A 12,056-nucleotide genomic window follows, 5' to 3' on the forward strand; every position below is an offset into this window, starting at 1 on the left:
TTTGGATGGGAAAAGGATTAAAACCCTGACTTGGTAGTGGTGGGTTCTGGGGCTTTTTGTGGGCTTTTTTCTTTTTTTTTCTTTTTTTTTTTCTTTTTTTTTTTCTTTTTTTTTCTTTTTTTTTTTTTTTTTTTTTTTTTTTTTTTTTTTTTTTTTTTTTATTGTTAGGATACATAAAATAAAGTGCTGGCANTTTTTTTTTTTTTTTTTTTTTTTTTTTTTTTTTTTTTTTTTTTTTTTTTTTTTTTTTTTTTTTTTTTTTTTTTTCCTTTTCTTTCTGTTATTGTTAGGATACATAAAATAAAGTGCTGGCATGGATCTGAGATCTCAGTGTATTGGGGTTACTCAGAGGGAAAGCTGTGGTGTTTCTCATCTCCAGGAGGTAGCATCTTCTCATCTCTCCCACTGCTGGGCTGGGCAGGGACGTGGGCAGTGGGAGGCTGTAGGTGCAGCTCCCACCCAGCTTGCAAGGGATGAGTGCAACTTCCTGCGTCACCTATGGGCGAGATACTACAAAGGACGAATGACCCCGCTCAGCCTCCTCGCTCTGATCTCCTGCCAGCTCCCATTTCCACAGCCACTAGTGCAAAGGGCAGCTCATTGTTGCAGAAATTCACATGGGTTGCTTTTATGGTAAAGATCAAACGAAAGCAAAACCCCAGCAATGCAGGCTGGGGCTGGCTCCCTGCCGCAGCAGTGAGCGCCGTGCTGGGAAGATGTGCTTCATCCCTTCAGCATCTCTCTATTTGGGGACATGGACCACAGATGGGGGTGAAACCCAGGGGCACAAGGCTGTGATGTTTTCCATGCCTCTCCGCTCACCAGAAGCCAACATCTCCTGTCCCCAAAAGTCCCACAGAAGCAGCTCTGCCCCAGGCAGCATGGTTGTGGGGATGAGCTGAGTGAGACCATCACTGAATGAGTGCTTCATATACTTTATTGATGACTTGACAATATTCTCACACTCTATGGCTCTATTTTAACCCTGTGCTGGAATAATACCAGCAGATAAACCCCAGTGGAAACCAGTCCAGCCACTATACTTGCAAAAACACGTTCTCACACATCCAGTAGCATCATCAGGGTGAGTGGCCCTTTGCCCTGGGAGAGGGGCTGGGTGCTTGCCAGGAAGCAGCCACACTCCCACTCTACAGGCTGCATTTTCAACTGCTGTGTAGCAAATCCGTTTCCAGCACATTGCGTTGAAAGTAGGGTTCAAGAAGACAGAAGTAAGCTCCAACGTTCAAGATGCTTGTGTTCTTTGAGTAAAACCTCCTCCAAACCCCGCTGAGTCTGAAGAAGGCCCACAGTTGACTTCTGCAGGCGCTGTGTGAGCACCCAGGGGCTGCTGCCAGTGGAGTGCTGCCATTTGTGCTTTGCAAGTGTTGTCTCTTTCATATTGCTATTAACTCCAATCATGGCCCATTAATTCAGGAACTCCTTGGTGACAAATACAACTTGGTGCCATGATGTTCATGTGCAGCAGCAAGGAACAGTCCATCATGTGTTCCCAACCTCATGCCACTACAGAGCCTCATTTCCTAATGCTGTTCTTCCTGCAGCCAGCCCATGCAGCAGATAAATGAGGAACAGGTATTCTTATGATTGTCATAAGAAGACCACAGCCCAGCCAGGCTCATCTTGCAAGGGAGGAGGTTTGAGTCCTTTTTCTGAGAAGCACTGGGATGTCAGCTCGAGGCCCCCCAGCACACAGCTGCAGGAACTACTGGCTGCATACAGACTCACGGATGCATGGAGCAGTGGGCAGGTAGTGCTCCATCTCTTTCTAAAACCAGCTCTTTCTAAACGCAGTTGCTCAACTTCCTGCAGCAACGAGGAGTGACTACACTATAGATGAAGAAATATTTCCTTCAGTTTACCCTAAATCCCAGCCAGTGATGTAACTAGCAATTCCTTGTTTTGGTGTTGCTGAATGCTGCGATGAGGTTCTCAATGGATTCTCCAGGGACTGCTCCAGGGGATGTTCAAAACCCATGTGAAATCCTTTTCATTTTCCCATTTCAGTCCCCATGACAGCTGCCACCACAGTATCCTTGCACTTCGTCTTGCCAATGGCAGCAGTTGGAGCTGGGACACATCCAGCTCGTTTTGCTACCCTGTCTGAGATGGAATTTTAAGCTGCAACTTCTCTATGTTTAACAAGCATTCTGTCAAGGGCCCATACCCATCCCTTGTTTGGTCAGGAAGCTGCTAAATGCTTGTTCACATCATAGTGATAATGAGAAAAGGTCTTCCATTTTGCATCTTCCATTACACAACTGCACAAATCCAAAGCAGCTGACCTTTCCTTTCTCTTTCCTCCTCCTATATGAATGAACATTAATAGCTGAGACTTCCCCTCCTCTGCTCTCCTACTCTGCCCTTCCTGAGTACAGCTCAGAGCTACGTGGTCAATGATTTGCACAGATCTGAAAAAAGCACAAGCAATTTTCATAGATGGGGATTTTACTTTTCCTCAGCGGCATAAACAGGATATTTTGCTCAAAATAAAACTAAATGCCCCAGCATTATCTATCATGCACATAATATTCTCCAACTGAATGTTCCTTTTTGCATGATATTAAACACAAACTCCGGGAAATACAACTTGTTTCAATAGATAAGGAATTTAAAGGAATCACTCCATGCGTTATCGTCTTTATCGACATCCTAAACTTTCCCCAGCAGAAAGCTGCCCAGAATGAGGACAGCGAGAGCAAGCTCATCTCACAGCATCCAGGAACCAACTGCATCCCATGGGAGCTGGGGCTTTCCTTTAGCCTTGGAACCAACGAACTTGGAGCTTTGGCTGCGTATGTTTATGTTTCCATCCCTGATCCAATGTCAGCTGGACAAAAAAACCCAAGGCTCTGGGGGCTTTCTGTGCACAAGGACAAGCTCCCAGCCCACTGCTGCCTGGACAGCAATGCCTGCAGAAGAAATACTAGCTGATGCCTGGTATCCACACACCGACCGGCAACACCAGGATTGGCTCTGCAGGAAAAGCTGTAGCTGCAGCACAGAGAAGCCTTTGAAGTTGACATTAGTGGGGTTGGGGCTGGTTTGAACTGTGGAGGAGAAGCGATACGAAAAGAAAAGGCTTTTATGCTGACAGTCAAGCTTAAGTCTGCCCTCACTACATGCGAAGTGTGAGCTCGAAACTTAAAGAGGGGAAAATGAAAGGGCTGGATTCAGCGGACACACAGCTCAAGCTCGGCTGTCAGGGGAATAAAGCCTTTGATAAAGAACAAATCCCATCCTCAGCTATTCCCACGGGTGGCACCAGCTTCAGCAGCTCCAAGAGCCAGGCTGTGCCATCAAGGCAAGCACTCAGCATCCTCCCATGCACTTCTGCTCCTCCATACTCACAGGCAGTATAGTGCAGAGTGTGCCCTCAGCATCACAGCTCCCTCCAGGTCCTACCACAGCTCCAGCAGTGAAGATTCATTCACAAAATGCTCATGTAGCAACAGCACGTCACATAGTCAAAGCTGGACCTTGAGAGAGAGAGAAAGAAAAAGAAAGCAGCTTATAATTACTTGGGTTATATTTGCCTTTCCAAAGGGCATAACATTTTATGTGATTCATTAAGATCAGGGCCTTGGGTGTATTTGTGAAGGCCGTGCTGGCAGAGAAATTAATCATCCAAAGGCATGGGGCTGGGTTTGATGGTGGTTCCCATGCCACCCGGCCCTTGGGGACACTGCGGTGCCAGCGCTCGGCTCCAGGCACTACAGCCCACAGCCATCCCCGAGGTACTCATGTTCTCCTCTCCACAGCTCTTGTGTTGTTGTGATAGCAATCAAAGTGGTTTAATTAGAAGGAAAGAGCTGAACCACCACAGCTCTGCTGTAATGTGGCTTGCGGGTATTTTTGGTCCCAGTCCCAACAGTTGGTGCTTCCATGTAGCAGCCAGGGTGGGACCATAGGCTCAATGATAGGATGTGCTGGGCAGCTGCCAAGGTCAGGGCTGGGGACTGGCAGCCCTTCTGCAAATGCTCAGGCTGCATCCAGGTGGGTCAGAGCTGGGGGTAAGCAATGCATGTATACAACAGCTGATCTCAGCCATGGTATTTTTGAGATTGTTTTATAATAAACTCAAAGATCTACTGCTGTTCTATTCCTGCATAGCTGCATGAGTAATTACTGCTATACAGCAGCCTAACCTTTCGAGTATTTGCATTTCACATTGCATCCTTACTGGGAATAAGAGGTAACTGCACTCATCTGCAAAATGCCTCCGGTAACATTGATCATCAGGGGAATAGCAGAGTAAGGTGCACGCTGTGTGTGTCACAGTGCCACTTCCCTGTCACTTCAGCTCTGTTTGCTTGCAGAAAACTGCACTCCCTCCTTCAGTTCTAATTTCCTGCAGGAGGAGCAGAGCCACAGAGGGTTTTGCTTTGTGAGATGCTGCTGAGCTCTCTGACAGCAGCCTCTGCTCCATCAGCAGGAGTTGTTCTCTGTGCTGGGGCAGGAAAGGAGGCCATGAACTGGTGCAAGCATCCCTGGGGCAACGTGTCTTTTGGCACAGGGTGAGTCTCTGATGAGTTCATTTGGTAAGATCTTGCAGACTTTCCACAAACACATTCCTGACATAGGAGCAGAGAGACAGCTCCTAAAACCTTCACAAAGGTGGCATTACCTCCGTTCTTCCATACAGAAATGGGGTTTGATCCAAATGTTATAGGAACTTTTCTGAACACTTCAATGTCTTTTTGATGAGAAGCCTTGGTCCTTCTGGCACAAACATCCCTCCCCAGTGCTAAATCTCATTAGGAGTTGAAAAGACTGATGGAAACCGCACCACTGTAAGGGGAGGAAGGGCTGGGGTTGTTGCTCTTGTTTCCAGAGCATGAAATAAGGTATTGAATAATGAGTTTTTCTGGTGTTGCTTGAGTTCTGTGGGCAGATTGCTACAGCTGATTCCTAGCCACACACTGTACAAACTCACAAGCAAGCTCCCTCGGTGGCACATCAGGTCAGGGAGGCCCACCCTGGCCTTTTGTGCACAGGGAGGTAAAAGGTGCAAGTGCTGAGCACTAGGGCTGTAACCCCCAGCCAGGTGGTGCTGGCACAAAGCATCGCTGTGGGTGGGATACGCCGTGCTGAGTGGCTGCAGACTGGGCAGGGGCTGCCAAGCAGGCGGGTGCTCTCAGGGCAGCAATGGTCATCCACAAACGCCCCAGAGGAGGAAATAATAACCGCAGACTTTCTCAGCTCAACACCGCAGGGCTGGCCACATTACGACTGAACTTTCCCCATTCAGACTCAGGTTTCATCACATTAAGAAGAAACAGAAGAAAGGCTGGAACTGGAGAGGGGATGGAAAGAAACAAAGAGCAGAGCAAAGCAGCATTAGTCATTAGAAATAACATGTCAGGAGATCCTTTTCAAAAATAACATAAACAGCTCACTTCGCTTCCTACGTCAGAAATGGTGATTCCATATCTGTTATTCTAGAGAAAGGGATGTTAACTATTAATAATACATACAGACATTAAAGGAAGCAGAGAAGTGATGTTACACGGGTAAGTGAACTGACAATACACGATCTTCAGCTACACTGATTATTATTAAGCATTTAAAGAGCATCTTAATAAGCTTGCAGCAAGACAGAAGCCCTCCTTCAGAATGCTGTGCTCGTACCTACAACAGAACCAGATTTTCTCAGGGCAGGTGTGCAGCACAGGCTGGCCATGACTTCTGAGAGACCCTCTGTTCTTTCAAATTCCAGCTCGTACCTCACATTCATCCACCGCTCTGTTCTGCCTGCCCACCCCTGACTCTGCATCAAATATATTTTCAACTTGTCCTAATGAAAAATCTGTGAAGCAACAGGAACGAGGACAGGAGAAAGGCAGGCAGCAGAGCAGCGAGGGGCTGTCTGGGTGGGGAGCAGAGCATGGAAAGGGGCAGCAGCTCAACCTGTCTTCATTTTGCTGTTTGAATGTATTTTCCTCCCTTAACTTTACAGCCCTTGAGTCCATTACTCCTCCTGTGAAGCTGAAATTATGGGGAAGAATGGATCAGTGCATTTACTCGGTATCGTTATGTGTCAAGTACTATAGAAGTATTAAATTGGGAAGGAAATTTTAAAACCATTCTCCTGACATGAGTCACAGGAGTAAGCTATCAGGAGCCATGTCACAGGCTGGCAAGAAACATACAGCATCTTTACGACTCTTCCTTTTATAGAGCCCAAGCCATAAACAATAGAAACAAGGGAAGGGAGCGAATGTCATTTCATTAGAGTAAACGTGACATAAATTTAATAATGAATAATAGCTGTTATCTATAAAAATATGAAAAGCCATTTTCAAAATCATTAGCTCTAATTGCAAATGAATTTTGAAGCTTCTTTTCTATTTTGCATCTCTGTAATGAACTCTGATAAATTCAAGGGACTACATGTTAAATAAAGAGATAGAAGAGTCTAATTTGCTGCTTCATTAAACTGGCTTATTTCTAGAACATCTTGCTGTTGCTCTGAATTTCCCATCTCTGGAAGGTGGAGACAATGGAGCTATCTGTCTCTAATGTAGTGTGGCACGCAATTAGGGATTCAAAAGGATGTGAATCTCTTTCCATCAGAGATACATGCAGCGATTATTATTTTATTACCAAATACTGTCAGCATTACATATTTCCAACGGTTACTGTGACACCCGACTTGCATGTTAAGTTTGCACAAAGCGTTATAAAAAAAGTCAGATGGAGTTTATTTATACCACATTATTCCTTCTTACGTAGGCCTGCACAGAGTCTGGTACAGCTGAACGTTCGTGGAGTTCAACACTGAACATTTGTAGTCAGAATATAAAGATGATGCTCTGTCGTGTGGATGCGGTTTTAAGGCAGTGATATAGCACAAGCTCAACCTTACAAACCATGGTCACAAATCAGCAAAGAAGTATATCTGAACCTCTGTTCAGCAAAGCACTTATACACATGAATCTCAGACACTGTCCTTTGCAGGGATAAATTTTAATGCAACTAAAGGTCTTTCAGCTTCAATTAAAACTTACCTTCAGCGTTAGCCCCAAAGGTCTCTAACCTCTGCTTGCACCAAGTGGCTCTGGCTACAAGCAGGTACACAACAGAAAAGTGGTTGAAAAGGACCTGGAAACACAAACAGATTTTAGCTTTGAGCTTATAAAGATGCTTTCTTAGATGCAGTATGAGCTTAGGTTTTATAACATGGCAAGTAATCCACAGGAAAGACTCACCTGGTAAACTGAAACACATAAAAAAGACATGATTTAGGGTGGTATTCTATCTCCATATATCTATTTCATACCTCTACATACACATATTCCCCTTCACATACATACCGTGTTATCAGCATTATCACACGTGTACAATGGGATTACCAAACCAGGTCTGCAAAGTCCTACTTACATAGAATCATTAAGTTTGGAAGAGACTTCTAAGGTCACCAAATCCAGCCATTGACCCATCAGCACCGTGCCCACTGAACCATGTTCTGAAGTACCACAGAGAACTTTATCTTGGAAAAAGCACTACACAGCCTCCACTCTGGATTTCATCCTCTTCTGAGCTCTACCCCACTGGAGCATCACGAACAGAAAGCTAAAGCAAACAGGACCCAGGCTTTCTTGTCCTGCCTTACACTGATACATATGTGTTGTGCTGACAGGAGACTGTCACCTCTGTGAAAGTATCTACGCATGGGTCAGGTCAGGTGTCGCACACATGTCCAAGGAGAACATGATGAGCGCCATTCAGATTCCCATGCAGATTGCCAATGGTGTGTGCTTTCCTGTCTCACCATTAATGTCAGAACTGAGTGACACAGCTCAACTTAAAAGTTTGTGGTACAAGGGAAGATGGATCCAGCCTTGACAGTTCTTTGCATAACTGTGATCACTTTCTCATGGAGAAGGGAGTCTCTAGCCAATCACATAACCCAAATTGCTGTGCCAGCATAATGGAGACCAAGAGCTGTACTATAATTTATAACTACACAGAGTAAAAAGGAGGGAAAGAAACTACCCAGAATATTGGACTTGAGAATTTAAACTCACAAGTCAGGACATTCAAAATCATGGCTCCCACAGCACCCATAACTTAGCTCCCTGCACGTATGTAGCATGTACTGCTGGGTAGGAGCTCATATTTATGCCTCGCTCTTGCTCTGCCAGAAACAGAGTTATGGCTGCTGTGGGAACCATCAGTTTGATTTTCATGACTTTTGTGCATTGAACCTTTAAAAAAGGGAAAAAAACTCACCTGTTTGGATGGTGGCAAATGGTTCTCCTCCATTTGCCCATATTTCCACTTCGTCTTCTCCCCTCCTGCCCTTTCAGGCCCAGGTAAATCTATGGATTTTACAAAATCAGAGAGGAATAGTTGTTGAAAAGAAGTGACCTGTGCTTTCTTTGGAAGAGATGACATCTTTGCATACAGTCCTGACCCGCACAGGACCTTGGCAGGAGGCTGCCTTAAAAACACAACAGCCTTGGGAGTGAGTTTGTATTTACAAAATGGCATTCACAATCACAGTGCCTTGCAATGAACTTTCACTAACCTCCTAGACTCAGCTAACTGGAAGACATTTACAACACTGGTTCTAAATTCATCAAGATGAACATAATCACAAATGGAGCAAGCAATGGTGAAAGCCTGAACCTCTATTTCAGAGGCATTTACCATCACCAGTTGCACTGTGGCTTTGGAGAGGTGAAGAAGACTGCATTTTCCCTTTCTGTCTGAAGCAGTAGTAGCTCTTATGTGGCCTTTTTGCTGGAAATGCTACTTGGGAGATTGGCACATACCTTCAAAGAAATTTTCTTCTGTTTCTCTTCTCAGCGCTATTAAGTAATGCCTGTTGCAGTGGCTCAGATGTGGTTGCAGCGAGGGGAGCCGTGCCTTTGCCGAAGGCTGCACAACCAACACGAAGCTTCCTGATGGCTTGGATAAACTTTGGATTGAGTCCTAAATTGCTTCACCTCTTCAGCTTCTCCACTGCCTCCCCAGCATTCCCATCACAGTGCTGACAGCCCCTGTATAACAGCAGCAAACACAGCAGTGCATGTGTCCAGGCCCTGCTCACAGCTAACTGCAAGGAAGGAAAAAATAGGCAGTGCTGACAAGGTTAACATGCGGTGTTTTGAAGTGCTGGTGCACACTGCTGGGATGGTTGGTTTTGTGACCAATGTTTCCCATTCCATTGGGTCATTTATTTGTAGGAGGAAGAAAAGAAAAGAAAATTAACCTGGACACTGCCTCTGTCTCCCTGCACAGCAATGCTTTCCTGTGGAGGCCCCACTGATTAAAAAAAATGCTTTTAATTTGACTTCCTGGAACATTATGTTATTTTCAACTCCAATATGGGTTTATTTCAGGCATATTTCAGGAGCTTTGAATGAACAAAGATGCAAGAAAATGTATTACATTTGGGAAAATCATACAAATGGTAAATGTCTTTTCAAATAAGTTATAATGATATTTCAAGGGCAGTTTAGACCTATTCAAATCGCATATTCTCATTACCATTCTTAGCAAGAAGCATAAGTCCTTCAATCTCTGTGTAGTTTTGCTACTCTCTCCCCACAATTTTCAATTTCCTTACAACTATTCATCTGATTTATTATTTCCCTCCTGTATTTCAAATGCACTGTAACCCCATACATTTGTTTCACTCTCTCAGTTTCAATACTCAAGGTCGTTAATACCCCCCAAATCTTCTTTGCTTATAACACAACTTTAAATGTGCTCTTTCTTGCCCAATGGCTTGTTACGCAATTACCGGTGCCAATATCATCTTGTTTTTATAGTTTTATGATTAAAGAGATAAAAATGAACTCAACTGAATAAAAGGTAAGAGCATGCTTGCAATATCTGTGGCAAGGCTGCTGCTGCTCCTATTGCACAGACGATACGGAGAGATGCAAAGTTAATCTTTTTCAGCACGGTCCCTGAAAGTTAACTAAGACAAAATGAATTATGTAGCCCTAACATTTGGCCCTTCTGATTAAGTACTGCTTAAACACGTTTCAAGTTTTAAATCGATCACTTTGCACAGGGAGGCAAGGTGCACATCAGTCGGGATGGTCTGAGTTTGCCTTGAAAACTGAGCATCCTCAACAGCAGTGTCTCCAAGTGCCACCCCACAGCTTTGCCTCCACAGCCCAGTCGTCATGCCCCAAGCCATCCCAGCTGGGAACCACACAAGGCCCCAAGGATGCTTGCCCCTTCCCTAGGAAGGAGAGCGCACCCTGAGACAGAGAGCCTCTGGGCAGCTTGCTCCAGGTGCAGGACTGAGCCATCTCCCCTCTTTCCACACCCTGTACCTTCTCAGCTTTCCAAGGCACAGCTGAAGCAGGGAGCCCCAGGAGCTCTGCAGGGCTGAGGGAGGAGTGCACTCACTGGATGAGGAAACCAGACACAGCAGGGACGCATCCGTTTTCCCTCCTGCTAGCCCAAACCCTCCCTTTGAATCACAGCTTTGGCTTAAAAATGGGAGGTTAATGTAAACATATAGCTTGCTTTCAGCCCGAGGTGCACAGTTCCTTCCTCTCTACTGAAAGTTGTTATTTTTTTTTCCCCATGCAACCTACAGACACAGAATCACACCCAAATACAGCAGACCTTGCCCTTCTCTCCTGGGAGATACAATGCACCACCACCTGGATACTGCTGTCACATCTGGCTGGTAACAAAGCAGGCCCCTGTAGTTCCTGGAAAAGATAAGTTAGATACAGCCTCAAACCAGCCCTAGCCACATCCACTCTCCCTTACCCTACAGCATCAAGCAAATGTTGCACGAAGTTACCACCCCTTATCATGGCAAGAGGAGGCACTGCTACACCCAGTCTCCAGGCAAGACCCCTCCAAGCTGAGCTCTCCTCCTCAGAGACCTGCTCATTTAACATCCTCTAACAAGGGCTACAGCCCCACGCGGCTGACTGGCTCGGTGCTAACAGACCATTAAAGCACTCATTAGGGAAGGGCTGTGCTTGCTCTTTGGCCTTCGGAGCTCAGATGAGTTGCCAGCTATGCTCCTTGAGGAGCATCCTTAAGAGAATAATGTCTGATGATAAATTTACAGCTACAGCAACTGCATGCTAAGTGCGTTTTACCCCAGCTAGTCGTGTGTCACAAGTTGTCAGTACAGATTGGTGGGAAACGGGTATGAAATATTCATGAAGTTATCAATGGCACCGAGATACCCAGTTAATTATGCTGCTTAGCACTTCCTCGCAGGCTTAGAGTGCCCAGCCCCACTTCCTCGTTAAGGTAACTACGGTTTGATTGTGCCTTTGTGGCAGCCTCCGAACCACTGACACACTGCTTTGCTCTTGGACCAACTCCATCTTAATTAGCTCTGCTGCCACTGGAATTAAGCGACATGTTGTAGAAGTCACTTAAATTAACTTCCGACTCTTCCTCAGACAGATGGGGCCTCAGTACTCGTGCCTGCCTATTACGTTTGTTTAATCATTCTTTAAAGGACTGTCACAAACAGGCAGCATGCCGTAACGTGTGGCTGCGTCAGAAATGTGACCTTATCTCCAGAGCGTTCTGAAAAAGAATGTGTTTCTTAGAAGGTATCTGCATTTCTCAAGGCAACACATGCTGAGAGGGACTACAGCATCGCCTTCCCAAAGCTGGCTGCTCTGCTAGCAACTGCAGGACAGCTGGAAGAAGCCCAAATGATGCAGGGTGGGGTATTCTTAAGCATAACAACCCACATTTTAGACTAAATGTACTTTAATTTGAATTTAAAAAAAAAAAAAAAAAAAGACTTCAAGCAGTTTCTACAAGCATTATGGTTTGACTCAATGGTCCTGAAGGTCTTTTCAAACCTAAATGATTCCCCAGTTCTGTGATTAGCAGTGCTGAGAGTAACACTGCAACCATTCACAAAGGGAGAGTGCAGCTCCAGTGTACACCCCACCCTGCACAGGAGAGAACCAAAACAAGCAGACTATTATTCAAGAGACTTTTCTGAGATGTGGCCATCTACAAGGTTTCATCTGGAGCTGCAAGCAGACAATGCTTTTAGTTTTCAGCATTTTCCAGAGGATGAA

The 12,056-nt window shown here is 45.2% G+C and overlaps 1 long non-coding RNA gene across 1 annotated transcript; it reads right to left on the bottom strand.

Moving 5' to 3' along the window:
- Positions 1-3,892: 3,892 nt before the first annotated feature.
- LOC107319750 lies at positions 3,893-9,470 on the bottom strand. The gene is made up of 4 exons (XR_001557925.2): positions 8,799-9,470; positions 8,254-8,342; positions 7,029-7,122; positions 3,893-5,314 (listed from the first exon to the last, which is right to left on the bottom strand). It is a non-coding gene; the product is annotated as an uncharacterized LOC107319750 (long non-coding RNA).
- Between the last annotated feature and the right edge of the window lie 2,586 nt (positions 9,471-12,056).

This window comes from Coturnix japonica, chromosome 12 (assembly GCF_001577835.2).
Source record: "Coturnix japonica isolate 7356 chromosome 12, Coturnix japonica 2.1, whole genome shotgun sequence".
Classification (NCBI taxonomy): domain Eukaryota; kingdom Metazoa; phylum Chordata; class Aves; order Galliformes; family Phasianidae; genus Coturnix; species Coturnix japonica.